General features: G+C 41.6%; 1 protein-coding gene across 4 annotated transcripts in view; it reads right to left on the reverse strand.

The window, feature by feature from the left end:
• The window catches only part of SLC35G2 (solute carrier family 35 member G2), a 37,175-nt gene extending 20,248 nt beyond the window's left edge, over positions 1 to 16,927 (reverse strand). The window contains exon 1 of one of the 4 annotated variants that reach the window (XM_003265269.3): positions 16,737 to 16,927. The gene's annotated coding sequence lies outside the window, so the exon portion shown is untranslated. Of the gene's footprint in view, positions 1 to 15,477; positions 15,527 to 16,322 lie in introns of those variants that run through there. The other 3 variants (XM_003265270.3, XM_003265268.3, XM_030816775.1) reach the window with 3 other exon arrangements.
• Positions 16,928 to 18,018: the final 1,091 nt, after the last annotated feature.

Raw genomic sequence — 18,018 nt, forward strand, 5'->3', positions numbered from 1 at the left:
ATTGGATAAAATAGAAATCCAAAAGTCCACGCTGATGGAAATAAGCCAATAAGAAGGGAGAGGAAAAAACTTCTGTACAATAGAATCCCAACTAGTAAATGGAAAACAAATGTTGGAAAAACTACAATTTGGCAATCATCCTAGTAACAATTTATGCAAGAATCATAAAATAAGCAAGTGAAAGTTTGTTAAGAAACCAGATGTTTACATAGCCTCAAAGTGTCCTACAAAATACTTATTAATTCAAAGGGAAAGAGAATAACTTAACAGTGGAGAAATTATCACCTTAAGCCATCAAAGTTAACATCACCAGCAAAAAAACAAGTCAATATTATGTGCCTTTTAATATGATACATTTGGAAGAATACAATTTCACTTCTATCACATTCCTGCCAAAAAAAATTTATCACCTGAATCTAATCATGAAGAAACATCAGACAAACCTAAAATGAGGAACTCTACAGAAAAAAAGAAAGAAAAAGGCCTGAACTCAAAAATGTCAAGGTCACTAAAGATAAGGAAGGATTGAGGAAATGTCACAAATTAAAGATTAAAGAGACATAACAACTAAATGTAATTCATAATCCTGACTTTGATTCTAGACCAAAAGTAAGAAATATTTTTTCAAAAAGGAAATTGTTAGGACAAATGACAAATTTTGACTGTGGTGTGTGGATTAGATAGTGAAATTATATCAATGTTAAATTTCTGATTTTGGTGATAACACTGTGGTTATGCAGGAGAGGGTCCTTGTCTTAAAGGAAAACACTTAAGTAGTTAGGGATAATTGGATATCACCTCTGCAACTTACCTTCAATTGGTTCAGAAAAAGAAAATGAATGGCAAAACAAATGTAAAATGTTTACATTTGGAGAACTTGGGTGAAGAATAGTAAGAGAATTATCTTTTACCCAGGAGTTTGTTGTACTATATTTGCAACTTTTATGTAAGTTTGAAATTATTTCAAAATAAAAAGTTAAGAAAATGGCAATACCAGTATTTAATTCGTTGGATTTTGGGGAAAAGTACATGAGTTGATATGTGTGGTATGTTTATAACAGAGCTAGACACATAATAAATGCTATATATATATGTTAGCAATGATGGTGATAGTGAGACAGTGGTGGTGGTGAGGAGGAAGTCCTGAATTTTAAACACACAATTTGGCCAGGTGCAGTGGCTCATACCTGTAATCCCAGAACTTTGGGAGGCCAAGGCAGGTGGATCACCTGAGGTCAGGAGTTCAAGACTAGCCTGGCCAACATGATGAAACTCCTCCTCTACTAAAAATACAAAATTTAGCTGGGTGTGGTGGCAGGTGCCTATAATCCCAGCTACTCAAGAGGCTGAGGCACGAGAATCGCTTGAACCCGGGAGGCAGAGGTTGCAGTGAGCCAAGATCACACCATTGCACTGCAGCCTCAGCCACAAGAGTGAAACTCCGTCTCAAAAATAAATAAATAATAAACACACAATTCATCTGAATTGGGACGAGTTGACTCTGGCTCACTTTTCTCCTTTTAGATTTAACAAAGAAATTAAAATAGTATTTACTTGCATTTGACATGCTAACAACAATGTAAATTTGTTTACTGCAATTTAAACACTGTTCATATAATGTTTTATACACTAGTGTCCCCAAGCAAGACATGTTAGTAATCTTTTTTAAATAATCCAAGATCAAATTTTTAAAAAGCCATTTTTACCTTTCATTAATTTAAGCAATTAGTGATAATGAGGATATGCAATACATAAATATATACATATATTAACATATATTTAATAAAGGTAAATCATATACAGTGCTATTGTATACAGTTACTATACAATACCATATACAATAGCATTGTATATGATTAACCTTTATTAAATATATACATTAATATATATTACAATACATAGAATTAAAGACCATGAGAGTTTAAAAGACTTTGGAGATCATCTACTCCAATTCCTTTAAGAGTAAGTATATCCTCTCTCTACAGCAGGGGTGCCCAACCCGCAGTGCATGAACTAGTACTGGTCCGTGGCCTATTAGGAACTAGGCCACACAACAAGAGGTGAGTGGAGAGCAAGCAAGCATTACCGCCTGAGCTCCACTTCCTGTCAGAACAACGGCGACATTATATTCTCATAGGAGCACAAGCCCTATTGTGAACTGTGCATGTGAGGAATCTAGGTTGCATGTTCCTTATGAGACTCTAAAGCCTGATGATCTGAAGTGGAATCGCTTCATTCTGAAACCATTCGTGAACACACACCCCACCCCGCCGACTCCTTCCATGGAAAAACTGTCTTCCATGAAATCAGTCCCTGGTGCCCAAAAGGTTGGGGATCACTGCTCTCCAGCATCCCCATCAAATAGTACAGTTTCTGATTGACCACCTACAATGACTGGAAACACTCCTTCTCAGAACAGCCAGTTGGAAGTCATTCCTGATTGTTAGAAAGTTACTTTTTAACAATGAGTCAAAATCTTTCTCCATGTAATTTCCCAAGGCTGCTACTATACATGTCTTCTGAGGTCACAAATTGATTCCCTCCTCCACATAACAACATTTTGATAACATGAACTACTGTTCCCTACCCTCCTCATCTAAGTTCTCCCACTGTAGGTTTCCTCTTCTCCAAACTGAATATCCCCTGGGTTTTCAGTTATTCCATGTATAATCATGGTTTTCAGTCCTCTCACCATCTTATGTTTTATTCTGTTTTTTTGTTTTTTTTTTTTTTGAGACAGAGTCTCACTCTTGTCACCCAGGCTGGAGTGCAGTGGCGCGATCTCAGCTCACTGCAAGCTCCGCCTCCCCGGTTCATGCCATTCTCCTGCCTCAGCCTCCCGAGTAGCTGGGACTACAGGCGCCCGCCACCATGCCTGGGTAATTTTTTTGTATTTTTAGTAGGGACAGGGTTTCACCGTGTTAGCCAGGATGGTCTCAATCTCCTGACCTCGTAATCCACCTGCCTCGGCCTCCCAAAGTGCTGAGATTACAGGTGTGAGCCACCACACCTGGCCTCAGTCCTCCCACCATCTTAACCACTCTCCTCAGTTTCTATACTTTGTCCTGTTCAGGGGGATTTTGTTTCTATGAAGGCAGTCTGAGATCACATCAGCTATCTGGCAATCTCATGCATTCATGATTATTCCTTCATTCAGTCAGTATTTATGAGTGCCTATGATGTGGAAGGCACCATGCTAAGACATTATGAGAGACAAGACCAAGAAGACATAGGCTTTCTCTTAAGGAACTTAAAAGTTAATGGGTAAGAAAAGATATATGGTAATAAGTGCCACAAAACAGACACAACAAGTACTATGCACATTAAAGGAAGGAAATTATACAATTAACTATAGATTTGCTTTAACATCAGAATATGGGAGAACAAAGCAAAAGTAATGACAATTTCAGCCTAGAACTAATTTGTTTTAGGATAGCCTAAGAATTGGTAAAAAGGAGCAGTTTGAGATTTAAACTACACTAAAAGAGAAACTTCTAGATTAGAAGAATGAGCTGGGCGTGGTGGCTCACACCTGTAATCCCAGCACTTTGAGAGGCCAACGCAGGTGGATCACAAGGTCAGGAGATCGAGACCATCCTGGCTAACACTGTGAAACCCCATCACTACTAAAAATACAAAAAAATTAGCTGGGCATGGTGGCAGGCACCTGTAGTCCCAGCTACTTGGGAGGCTGAGGCAGGAGAATGGCATGAACCCGGGAGGCGGAGCTTGCAGTGAGCCGAGATCGTGCCCCTGCACCCCAGCCTGGGTGATGAGCTAGACTCTGTCTCAAAAAAAAAAAAAATGAAGAATGATCACACAAATGCAGAAGACACAAAGAGTTTACAGTTTTTTAACCTTTGAGAGCTCTAACAACAGGAATAATTATTTGTGCAGAGTGATGTACATGCAATTTTTTAAATAGGCCAAAAAAAAAAGACTAGACTCAAGCACTTTACATGTATTATCTCACTTAAACCCACAAGTCCAACAAGGTAGGTACTAATATTACTCCTTTTTTCAAAAAACTTAAATGAAGCTCAGCAAGGTTTGGTGACTTGCCCAAGCTTACCAAGGTCCTAAATAGTGCAGTCAGGCTTCAAACCCAGGCTGTCACCTTCCAGGCCATTTGTTTACAACTTGAGATTATCAGCTACTTAATGCCCAACAAAGCAATCTCTGGCAAATTCCCACCCACATGCCTACAATTTTCCTGGTGACCTACTTGAAAAACCTCTCACTGAACAATCTGTTCATTCTCTGGATTCTAGAACACTTTCTACAGGGCTCTGTCATCATCCTTGACATACTGTATCATTGTGAGGTGCCTATGTACCAGTATCCCCTGATAAAGTGTTACCACTCTAAGAAAAGGCATTATGTCTTTATCTTTCTTCCTAACATCTCCAACTCCTAGCTCAGACTCAACAAATGCTGGGAAAATGAATGAGTCCTCTGGCTTAGCTGATATGCTTTGGAGAAAGTCACCTTCTTAACCAAGCACCTCTAATTCTGGATCTAATTAGTTGTAGTGCAGAGCTTTGGTTGTCACAACTCTGCAACCTAACTCTATCTTGTATCTCCTAACTGTAAAGTAAGGGAATCCAAAAAGCAATGTGAGTTTCTGGCTGTTGTCCACCACCCTCCTCAGCAGCCTCATTCATTTTTCAGGGTCTTCACTCCCATTTACAACAGTGGCCAGCGAGAGTTACTCAGAAACCAGAGGCAAAATAAATGGGAAATGAAATCACCTGTTTCTCCTTTCCTTCATTGAGTTCCTAAAGTAAAGGAGTTCAGTAAAGTTGCTGATACTTTGGGGTCTTAAATAAAAGAGAGATACAAAGCAAGTGATTTTTATGCAGTCAGAAAATGATTAAACAAAATTTAGTAAATATGGCAGATATGTGGATTGAGTTCACATATAACTATGAAATAGTGTTGAGTTGAAAAATGCAATTGACATACTGAAGAATGCATGAGAGTCTCTTAATAGCAGAATTGATAAAGCAGAAGAAAAAAATTACTGAGATTAAACACAGGCTATTTGAAAATACACTGTCAGAAGAGCAAAAAGAAAAAAGAATAAAAAGAAATGATGTGGGCCGTGTACGGTGACTCATGCCTGTAATCCCAGCACTTTGGGAGGCTGAGGTGGGCGGATCCCCAGGTCATGAGATCGAGACCATCCTGGCCAACATGGTGAAACCCCATTTCTACTAAAAATACAAAAAGTAGGCCAGGCGCAGTGGCTCATGCCTGTAATCCCAGCACTTTGGGAGGCCAAGGCGGGCAGATCATGAGGTCTGGAGATTGAGACCATCCTGGCTAACACGGTGAAACCCTGTCTCTACTAAAAATACAAAAACATTAGCTGGGCATGGTGGCGGGTGCCTGTAGTCCCAGCTACTCAGGAGGCTGAGGCAGGAGAATGGTGTGAACCTGGGAGGCGGAGCTTGCAGTGAGCCGAGATCGCACCACTGCACTCCAGCTCGGGCGATAGAGCGAGACTCTGTCTCAAAAAAAAAAAAAAAAAAAAAAATACAAAAACTAGCTGGGCATGGTGGTGTATGCCTGTAATCCCAGCTATTCGGGAGGCTGAGGCAGGAGAATCACTTGAACCCGGTAGGCACAGGTTGCAGTGAGCCGAGATCACGCCACTGCACCCCAGCCTGGCGACAGAGCGAGACTCCATCTCAAAAAAAAAAAAAAAAAAAGAAATAATGTATGTCTAAAAAATCTAGAAACAGCCTCAAAAGGGCAAATCTCAAAGTTATTGGCCCTAAACAGGAGGTAGAGAAAAAGATAGATGTAGAAAGTTTATTCAAAGAAATAATATGAGAACTTCCCAAACCTAGAGAAAGAGATCAACATTCAAGTACAAGAAGGCTATAGAACACCAAGCAAGTTTAACCCAAAGAAGACTACTTCAAGGCACTTAATAATCAAACTCCCAAAGATCAAGGATAAAGAAAGGATCCTGAAAGCAGCAAGAGAAAAGAAACAAATAACATATAATGGAGCTCCCATATGTCTGCCAGTAGACTTTTCAGTGGAAACCTTACAAGCCAGGAGATAGTGGCAAGACATATTTAAAGTGCCAAGGGGGAAAAAAAATTTATCTAGAGTAGTATAGCTGGTGAAAATATCCTTCAAGCATGAAGGAGAAATAGTTTCCCAGACAAATAAAAGTTGAGGGATTTCATCAACACCAGACCTTTTCTACAAGAAATGCTAGAGGGAGTTCTTCAATCTGAAAGAAAAAAACATTAATCAGCAATAAAAAATAATATAAAAGAGGCCAGGCGTGGTGGCTCACACCTGTAATCCCAGCACTTTGGGAGGCTGAGGCGGGCGGATCACAAGGTCAGGAGTTCCAGACCAGCCTAGCCAATATAGTGAAACCCCACCTCTACTAAAAATACAAAAATTAGCCGGGCATAGTGGCAGCCACCTGAAGTCCCAGCTACTCAGGAGACTGAGGCAGGAGAATCGCTTGAACCCGGGAGGCAGAGGTTGCAGTGAGCCAAGATGGCGCCACTGCACTCCAGCCTGGTGACAGAACAAGACTCTATCTTTGGGAGGCCGAGGCGGGCGGATCACGAGGTCAGGAGATCAAGACCATGGTGAAACCCCGTCTCTACTAAAAATACAAAAAATTAGCCGGGCGTGGTGGCGGGCGCCTGTAGTCCCAGCTACTCGGAGAGGCTGAGGCAGGAGAATGGCGTGAACCCGGGAGGTGGAGCTTGCAGTGAGCCGAGATTGCGCCACCGCACTCCAGCCTGGGTGACAGAGCGAGACTCCATCTCAAAAAAAAAAAAAAAAAAAAAAAAAAAAAAAAAAAGTCATCTAAAGGTACAAAACTCACTGGTAATAGTAAGCACACAGAAAAACATAGACTATTATAACACTGTAATTGTGGTGTGTAAACTGCTCTTATGTAGAAAGACTAAATGATAAATCAATCAAAAATAACTTTTCAAGACGTAGACAATCCAATAGATATAAAGAGAAACAACAAAAAGTTAAAAAGCAGAGGGATAAAGTTAAAGTGTAGAGTTTTTATTAGTTTTTTGCATGTTTATGCAATCTTTGTTGTCATCAGTTTAAAATAATGGGTTATAAGACAGTATTTGCAAGCCTCCTGGTAACCTCAGGTCAAAAAACATACAACAGATACACACACACAAAGCAAGAAATTAAATCATGCCACAAGAGAAAATCATCTTCACTAAAAGACAAGAAGGAAGGTAAAAAGGAAGAGAAGACCACAAAACAACCAGAAAACAAATAACAAAATGGCAGAAGTCCTTACTTATTGATAACATTGAATGTAAACAGACTAAATTCTCCAATCAAAAGACAGACTGGCTGAATGGATTAAAAAGCAAGACCCAGTGAATCTGTTTCCTAAAAGAAACACACTTCACCTATAAAGATACAAATAGACCGAAAATAAAGGGATGGAAAAAGATATTCCATGCCAATGAAAACCAAAAAAGGAAAAGAGTAGCTACACTAATATCAGACAAAATAGATTTCAAGACAAAAACTGTAAGAAGGGACAAAGAAGGTCATTATATAATAATAAAAGGGTCAATTCTTCAAGAGGCTACAACTATAAATAAATATGCACCCAGTGCTGAAGCACCCAGATATATAAATTAAACATTACAGCAAAAGAGAGAGACCTCAATACAATAATACCTGGAGACTTCAACACCCCACTTTCAGCATTGGACAGATTGTCCAGACAGAAATCAACAAAGAAACATTGGACTTAATCTGCAATATAGAACAAATGGACCTAATAGATATTTACAGAACATTTCATCCAACTGCTGCAGAATACATATTCTTCTCATCACATGGATCATTCTCAAGGATAGAACACATGTTAAGTCACAAAACAAGTCTTAAAATATTAAAAAGGCCGGGTGCGGTGGCTCACGCCTGTAATCCCAACCCTTTGGGGGGCTGAGGTGGGCAGATAACCTGAGGTCAGGAGTTTGAGATCAGCCTGGCAAACATGGCGAAACCCCATCTCTACTGAAAATGCAAAAATTAGCTGGGCATGGTGGCGTGCACCTGTAGTCCCAGCTACTCCGGAGGCTGAGGCAGGAAAACGGCTTGAACCCAGGAGGTGGAAGTTGCAGTGAGCCGAGATCATGCCACTGCACTTCAGACTGGGAGACAGAGCAAGACCCTGTCTCAAAAAAAAAAAAAAAAAAACCCTGAAATGACACCAAGTATCTTCTCTGACCACACCACAAGTAAACTAGAAATCAATAACAAGAAGAATTTTGGAAACTATACAAACACATGGAAATTAAGCAATATGCTCCTGAATGACCAATAGGTCAATGAAGAAATTAAGGAAATTCAGAAATTTCGTGAAACAAATGATAATGGAAACACAATACACCAAAAGCTATGAGATACAGTGAAAGCAATACAAAGACAGAAACTTACGGCTGTAAGTGCCTACATCAAAAAAGGAGGAAAAACTTCAAATACGTAACCTGATAACACATCTTAAAGAATTAGAAAAGCTAGAGCAAACCAAACCCAAAATTAGTAGAAGAGGCCAGCAATTTGAGAGGCTGAGCCCCGCAGATTGCTTGAGCCCAGGAATTTGAGACCAGCCTGGGCGACATGGCAAAACCTCATCCCTATAAAAAATACAAAACTTAGCTGGGTGTGGTGGTGCACACCTGTAGTCCCAGCTACTCGGGAGTCTGAGGTAGGAAGATCACTTGGGCACCAGGAGGTTGAGGCTGTAGTGAGCTATAATCATGCCCCTGTGCTCCGGCGTGCATGACAGAGCAAGACTCTGTTTAAAAGAAAAAAAAAAAAAACTTTGTAGAAGAAAATAAATAATAAAGATTAGAGCAGAAATAAATGAAATTGAAATGAAAATACAAAAGGTCACTGAAACAAAGAGTTGGGTTTTTTTAAAAGATACACAAAGTTGACAAACCTTTAGTCAGACTAAGAAAAAGAGAGAAGATCCAAATAAATAAAATCAGAGGCAGCTGGACAAGGTAGCTCATGCCTATAATCCTAACACTTTGGGAGGGTGAGGCAGGCACTTGAGCTCAGGAATCTGAGACTAGCCTGGGCAACATGGTGAAACCTCATCTCTACCAAAAATATAAAAAATTAGCCAGGTGTGGTGGTGCATGCCTGTGGTCCCAGCTACTTGGGAGGCTGAGGTGGGAAGATTGCCTGAGCCAGGGGAGACAGAGGTTGCAGTGCATCAAGATTGCACCACTGCACTCCAGTCTGGGTGACAGACCATATCTCAAAAAAATAAATAAATAATAAAATAAAATTAGAGATGAAAAAGGAGACATTACAGCTGATACCACAGAAATTCAAAGGATCATTTGTGGCTACTATGAGCAACGATATGCCAATAAATTGGAAAACCCAAAGGAAATGGATAAATTCCTAGACACATATAACACACCAAGATTGATTCATGAAGAAATTTGAAACCTAGTCAGACCAATAACAAGTTAACAAGATGAAAATCATAATAAAATGCTACTGATTTTTGTATGTTGATTTTGTATCCTGAAACTTTACTGAATTCTAAAGTTCTTTTCCTCCCCATAAAGAAAAGCCCAGGACCTCACAGTGGCTTATGCCTGTAATCCCAGCACTTTGGGAGGCCAAGACAGGCGGATCATGAGGTCAGAAGATCGAGACCATCCTGGCTAACATGGTGAAACCCCGTCTCTACTAAAAATACAAAAAATTAGCCAGGCGTGTTGGCAGGCACCTGTAGTCCCAGCTACTCGGGAGGCTGAGGCAGGAGAATGGCATGAACCCGGGAGGCAGAGCTGGCAGTGAGCCGAGATCGCACCACTGCACTCCAGCCTGGGGGACAGAGCAAGACTCCATCTCAAAAAAAAAAAAAAAAAAAAAAAAAAAAAAAAAAAAAAAAAAAACATAAAGAAAAGAAAAGCCCAGGACCTGATGGCTGAATTCTACCAAACATTTAAGGAAGCATTAATACTAATCCTACTCAAACTGTTCCCAAAAATAGAGGAGGAGAGAATACTTCCGAACTCACTCTATGAGGCCAGTATTACTCTGATACCAAAACTAGACAAAGACACATCAAAGAAAGAAAACTACAGGCCAATATCTCTAATGAATACTGATGCAAAAATCCTCAGCAAAATACTAGTAAAGCAAATTCAACAATACATTAAAACAGTCATTCATCATGACCAAGTGGGATTTATCCCAGGGATGCAAGGATGGTTCAATATGTGTGAATCAATCAATGTGATAAATTATATCAACAGAATAAAGAACAAAAACCATATAATCATTTCAATTAATGCTGAGAAAGCACTTGATAAAATTCAACATCCTTTCATGATAAAAATCCTCAAAAAACTGGGCACAGAAGGAACATATCCCAGCATAATAAAAGTCATATATGGCTGGGCATGATGGCTCATGCCTGTAATCCCAGCACTTTGGGAGGCTGAGGGGGTGGGTCACTTGAGGCCAGGAGTTTGAGACCAGCCTGGCCAACACGGCAAAACCTTGCCTCTACTAAAAATACAAAAAATTAGCCTGGCATGGTGGTGCATGCCTGTAGTCCCAGCTGCCTGGGAGGCTGAAGCATGAGAATTGCTTGAACCTAGGAGGCAGAGGTTACAGTGAGCCAAGATGGCACCACTGCACTCCAGCCAGAAGAACAGAGCAAGACTCTGTCTCAAAAAAAAAAAAAAAAAAAAAAGTCATATACGATAGACCCACAGCTAGTATCGTATTGAATGGGGAAAAACTGAAAGCCTCTCCTTCAAGATCTAGAAAAAGGATGGCCACTTTCACCACTGTTATTCAAGACAGTACTGGAAGTCCTAGCTACAGCAATCAGATAACATAAAGAAATAAAGGACATCCACCTTTGCAGGGACATAGATGAAGCTGGAAATCATCATTCTAAGCAAACTATCACCAGGTCAGAAAACCAAACACCGCATGTTTTCACTCATAGGTGGGAGTTGAACAATGAGAACACATGGACACAGGATGAGGAACATCACACACCAGGGCCGGTAGGTGGGGAGTTGGGGGCTGGGGGAGGGATAACATTAGGAGAAATATCTAATGTAGATGACGAGTTGATGGGTGCAGCAAACAAACATGGCACATGTATACCTATGTAACAAACCTGCACATTGTGCGTATGTACCCTAGAACTTAAAGTATAATTTTTTTTAAAAAAGCAAGAAATAAAGGACATCCAAACTGGAAAAGCAGATGACAAATTGTCCTTGTTTGCAAATGATATGATCTTATATTTGGAAAAACCTAAAGACTCCGCCAAAAAACTGTTAGAACTTTAGAATTTATTAGTAAACTATTGTTTACAGATAAACAAATTCAGTAAAGTTGCAGGACACAAAATCAACATACAAAAGCCAGCAGCATTTCTATATGCCAACAGTGAACAATCTGAAAGGGAAATCAAAAAAGTAACCCATTTACAATAGCCACAAATCAAATTAAATACCTAAGCATTAACTTAACCAAAGACGTGAAAGATCTCTACAAAGAAAACTGTAAAACATTTGTGAAAGAAATTTAAGAGGACACCAAAAAATGGAAAAATATTTCATGTTCATGGATTGGAAGAATCAATATTGTTAAACTGTCTATACTACCCAAAGCAATCTATAGATTCAATGAAATTCCTGTTAAAATAGCAATGACATTCTTCACAGAAATAGAAAAAAAAATCCTAAAATTTATATGGAACCACAAAAGACCCAGAATAGCCAAAGTTATCCTGAACAAAAAGAAAAAAACTGGAGGAATCACATTACCTGACTTCAAATTATACTACAGAGCTATAGTAACCAAAACAGCATGGTACTGGCATAAAAACAGATACATAGACCCATGAAACAGAATAGAGAACCCAGAAGCAAATCCATACAGCTACAGTAAACTGCCAGGAACATACACTGGAGAAAGGACAGTCTCTTCAATAAATGATATTGGGAAAACAATATCCATATGCAGAATAATGAAACTAGACCCCATCACTCACCACATAGAAAAATCAAATCAGCCTGTAATCCCAGCACTTTGGGAGGCTGAGGTGGGTGGATCACAAGGTCAGGAGTTCGAGACCAGCCTAACCAACATGCTGAAACCCTGTCTCTACTAAAAAAAAAAAAAAAAAAAAAAAAAAAATTAGCCAGGTGTGGTGGTGCACGCCTGTAATCCCAGCTACTCAGGAGGCTGAGGCAGGAGAATCATTTGAACCTGGGAGGCGGCAGTTGCAGTGAGCAGAGATCAAGCCACTGCACTCACTGCACTCCAGCCTGAGTGACAGAGGGAGATTCCATCTCAAAAAAAAAAAAAAAAAGAAAAAGAAAAATCAAATCAAAATGGAATAAAGACTCAAATGTAAGTCTTCAAACTATAAAACTACTTCAAGAAAACTTGGGGAAATTTTCTCCAGGACATTGTTCTGGGCAAAAATTTCTTGAGTAATGCCCCACCAGCATAGGCAACCAAAGCAAAAATGAATAAATGGGGTCACATCAAGTTTAAAAGCTTCTGCACAGCAAAGGAAACAGTCAACAAAGTGAAAAGACAACCCACAGAATGGGAGAAAATATTTGCAAACTACCCATCTGACAAGGGATTAATAACCAGAATATATAAGGAATGGCAAATAACTATCAGAATAAATCTAATAATCCAATTTTTAAATGGGCAAAAGATGTGAAAAGACATTTCTCAAAAGAAGACATACAAATAGCAAACAGGTATATGAAAAGGTGCTCAACATCATTGATCATCAGAAAAATGCAAATCAAAACTACAATGAGATATCACCTCACTCCAGTTAAAATGGCTTTTATCCAAAAGCCAGGCAATAACGAAAGCTGGCAAGGATGTGGAGAAAGGGAACTCTCACACATTGTTGGTGAGAATATTAATTAGTGCAACTACTATGAAGAACAGTTTGGAGGTGCCTCAAAAAACTAAAAATAGAGCTACCATACAATCCAGCAATCCCACTGCTGGGTATATAACCAAAAGAAAGGGAATCAGTATATCGAAGAGTTATCTGCATTCCCATGTTTGTTGCAGCACTGTTCACAATAGCCAAGATTTGGAAGCAACTTAAGTGTCCATCAACAGATATTTACATACAATGGAGTACTATTTAGGCATAAAAAAGAATGAGATCCTGTTATGTGCAACAACATGGATGGAACTGAAGGTCATCATGTTAAGTGAAATAAGCCAGGCACAGAGAGACAAACTTCACGTGTTTTCACTTATCTGTGGGATCTAAAAATCAAAAAAATTGAACTCCTGGAGATAGAGAGTAGGCTGGGCACGGTGGCTCACGCCTGTAATCCCAGCACTTTGGGAGGCCAAGGAAGCCAGATCACCTGAGGTCAGGAGTTTGAGACCAGCTTGGCCAACATTGTGAAACCCCATCTCTACTAAAAATACAAAAATTAGCCGGGTGTGGTGGCGGGCACCTGTAATCCTAGCTACTTGGGAGGCTAAGGAAGGAGAATCGCTTGAACCCAGAAGGCAGAGGTTGCAGTGAGCTGAGATCATGCCACTACACTCCAGCTTCCAGCCTGGGCAACAAGAGCAAGACTCAATCTCAAAAAAAGAAAAAAGAGTAGAAGGATGGTGGTTACCAGAGCTGGGAAGGGTAGTGGGAGAGGGTTTGGGTTGTGGGGAAAACTGGGGATGGTTAATGGATACAAAAAGTAGAAAGAATGAATAACACCTAGTATTTGATAGCACAACAGGATGACTATAGTCATGAATAATTTAATTGTACGTTTTAAAATCATTAGAAGAATATAGTTGGATTGTTTATAAAAACAAAGGATAAATGCTCGAGGGGATGGATACCCCATTTACCATGATGTGATTATTAAACATGTTGCATCCCTATATCAAAACATCTCATGTACCCCATAAATATATATATACCTATGTACCAACAAAAATTAAAAATTAAAATAAATAAAAATAAAAATGAAGTAGTCAAAGTCATAGAATCAAGGAGTAGAATGGTGGTTTCCAGGGAGGGAAGGGCAAAATCAGGAGTTACTAATCAACAGGCATAAAGTCTCAGTTAAGCAAGATGCACAAGCTCTAAAGATCTGCTATACAGCATTGCACCTATCAACAATATACATCAACAATAATGTATTATACACTTAAAATTTTGTTAAGAAGACAGGCCCGGGTGCAGTGGCACACGCCTGTTAATCCTGGCATTTTGGGAGGCCGAGGCAGGCAGATAACCTGAGGACAGGAGTTCAAGACCAGCCTGGCCAACATGGTAAAACCCTGTCTCTACTAAAAATATAAAAACTAGCCGGGTGCGGTGGCCAGCTACTCAAGAGGCTGAGGCAGGAGAATCCCTTGAACCTGTGAGGCAGAGGTTGCAGTGAGCGGAGAGCACGCCACTGCACTCCAGTCTGGGCAACAAGCGAGACAATGTCTCAAAAAAAAATTTTTTTTTGTTCAGAGGACAGATCTCATGTTACATATTCTTTCCACAATAATTTTTTTAAAGTCTAAAAAATTGGACATAAATGTTCATTATTATGGGATTGTTTAAATAACTTACATTCTATCCACACAGATCAATATTATGCAACCCTTAATAATGATGACCTAGTTTTATATATATTGGCTTGAAAGACATTAATTATAAATTATATAGCAAAAATTCAACCAATAGAGGATTGGTCCATTTAAAATGTATGTATGTTCATCTAAATGAAAATCTGTTTACAATGGTTTTCTATGTTTATGCATTTCTCTATTACCTAAAATTCTTATAATGAGCATATAGTTTTTAAGGAAAAAACAATACCAATGTTTTTGAAAAATACAAATGTAAACTTTAAGAACTTCACAAAAACCACATACCACTAATATATTTAAAATTGTCTCCATTATGATACATTTTAGTCACATGTTCAGATTATAAATTTCTATAAGATTATTTATAAGTTGTTCTTATTAAAATTTACATTAATTCATTTTCCTTAAGCTTTAAGGAATTTTTTTGGTATCAATTTTACATCTTCCTAGACGTTGTTCTGGAATTTAAATGAGTGTAAATACTTAATTGCTCAGCCAAATACCAAACACTTCAATCCACAGGCTCTGTGCCTTTGGAACAGATGATTACGAAAATAAATGGTTCTGCAGAGTTCACATTTACTAGAAGTGTCAAAAAATAAAGATGGATTACAAAAGCTATAAAAAAATTTGTGGCTTGTAGTGTATAATGGTTTTCAAAAGAGATGGGTGTATTTGCATGTGTGTTAGGTGTGTAAATGCACGTACCTGTATCTTTCATAAATATATGTGAGAATTCCTGTTTATGCTCATGGTGTGTACTTTCTCATAGGTAATAAAATCTGTTATTCATATGCTTATCTGTACCTCCAAGGCAAGCCACATTTGCTTTCATGTTATGGTCAGGAAACCAGCCTCAACTTGTCTGAAAAGAGTTTCAGTGTTGGGCCTGCTCCACTCTGGCCATCAGCCGTGGAGATGGGCTATTTTTGACAAAGGTGCAGAGGAGAAGGGCAACGCAGGCCGCGGCCCAGGAAGTCAGTCGACGAGGGCCGCGCGAGGCACTTCAGCATCAGCACCACGGACATAGGCAAGCCTGATCCAACTCCTTTCCCGCGGAGGAAGATCGCTCCTCCGAAGCTACCACCAGCCCTCTGGACCCGGGGCGTTACTATCTCCCGGCCCTCGATCGTTACTCGGAAACGAGCTTTCCGCCCGCTCCTCGCGGAGCCGGGTGAAAACCTGGCCCGAGATGCAGGTCCGCGCTGAGCCTTCATCCGCCGCAACACGAGTCTCCTTCCTGACGGCCCGCGCTACCCTTCTTCCCTCTCCTCCTCTCAAATGAGGCCAAATGGGCGCACGTGGCGTAGAAATTCTACAGAGCCCAGAGTACTGTGAGGAAAGATTCGCCTTTTCCTCCCCGTGGCTGCTGGAGGCTGTGCGGACTTGCCCTGAGCCTCCTCCGCCACTCTCGGCCGTGACCAGGCCCTTCCTCACTAACCTTTGCCCTCGTCTTCCCTTGGGAAAAGACTTCTACAAACCGTCGATGTACCACGAAAATCTCAGCGCCCACAGACTGGCGTTCAAGAGTCATGGACATGAGACAAGAAAGTAATGGAAAATACAAATTCTTGGCCATATTTCTAAAATCATCCAGCATTTTTTAAAACTTGTATTTGAAATTGATCCCATATGACGCCACAGTGACTCACCCCTTGCTTGGGTGGGCTACTGGGCGAGAGGAAAGCAACAGCCCCTGGCCTTCATCATGGACGCTGCAGGAGGACCCAGACACGCGACAGCGGAAAGAAACGGGAAACCGGGCCGTAGCCGATGCTGGCCCTCCCGTCCCCGTGTCCCGGTTCTCCAGGAGGGCAGCGCAGAGAAATGCGGGCCCCGCGGCCTTTCAGGCGTCGTGCAGAGCACCCCGAAGTCTGCAAAGCGGGTGGGGCGCGTCGCCCCCAGCCCGGCCCTTACCCAAAAAGACTGTTCTGCCCCTTAGGTGTGGTGGCTAAACGCGGGTGTGTGGACTTCGGGGTCCGCTCTCATTCCCCTGTCGGGCGGCCGGGCCGGCAGGATCAAGGTCCCAGTCCCCCGCCGCCGACCGGCTCCCGGGGCCCGGTTACCTGCGTGTCGCGGCGAGGAAGGTGCCCCCGGAGGCGACTGACGCGGGTGTGCACTCGCCTGGGAAAATCGAGGCGGGCGCTGCCCGGGGTAGTGCGGAGGCAGAGGGGCGCCGCCGGCGCGGACTCTGCGCCTGCGCTCTCCGCCGCCCCCACCCCACAACCTGACTGGCGCCGTAGTTGGAGACTGCGGGGGGCGCTCAGGGTTGTGCCTGAACTGAAGGACTTCCTCTACCCGCGAGGTGGGAGGGTCCACGGGAAAGCACCCGCCCCCGCCCCTCTAGCTTACGCCCTTGGAGGGCGCTTGTTTGAAGCAACTGCCTGTCTGCCAGGGCTATGTAGTCCGCTGCAAGTGGGCACGGAGGCAGTTTCTGTCCATTTCCACCCATTGTTTGCGCTTAAAAGTCGCAAGTCTATTCCTTCATGTTTAAATATGTGTCCAGCATCGGAAAATCGTGGTCCGGAAAAGTCTTCGGGCATTCCCGAGTCCACCCGCCATTTTACTGATAAGGTCTCTGACGGAAGGGTCTTGACACTGCACAGCTGGTTCTTCCATCCAGGTGCATATGCCCCAGTCCCAACTGGAATGAATATAGCCTCTTGGAAACAGACTGGTCATTAAAAGCACTGGATTTGATAGGTCCAGGGGACAGGCAGGAAGGCTATAACCCTGGGACTGGCAAGAAAGGGTGAGGGCTGAACCAAGGTGCTGGCTGTGGGAAAAAAACAGAAGGTGCTTGCTGGTTTTTCCTCTGTCCCTTCAGAACCACTCTCGACTCTGCTCTGTGACTCAGGACTGACCTTTATGGGCTACGTCAGCTGTTATCTGGCTTTCAATTGGTTTAGGCAAGTGGGAGGCACCTGCAGATCAGAAGGCAGGATGTGATTCAGGACCTCCCCTGCATCCCCAGCGGGCCACCGTGTTAGCAGTGGCTATGTTCTTCATCTGAAAGCCATTACTCCCATCCTGTGGCCCTCTTCTGCAGTTTTCTCCAGGTTCTGGTTACCACTAACTACCCTTGCCCCTTCAGGCCTGGGGTGGGTAATGACGCCCAGAGGTTTCCTTTAACCCCATCCACACCTTTTTAAATAGTCCCTTCATTAAACTCTCCTCAACTATCCCATCTTCTCCCCACCTTTCCAGGACGCTATAATAGATTTTAGTCCATTGCGGTTGGCAAAATTCATGAGGACAAAAATATATGTAAAAGAAATACGGGGCTTTTAAAAGGTGAGAAGTCTTCCAGAGCCATCTTGACAGTTCCCTGGGCTCCAGGCAGCCAGC

Source organism: Nomascus leucogenys, chromosome 8, assembly GCF_006542625.1.
Source record: "Nomascus leucogenys isolate Asia chromosome 8, Asia_NLE_v1, whole genome shotgun sequence".
NCBI classification, from domain to species: Eukaryota; Metazoa; Chordata; class Mammalia; order Primates; family Hylobatidae; genus Nomascus; species Nomascus leucogenys.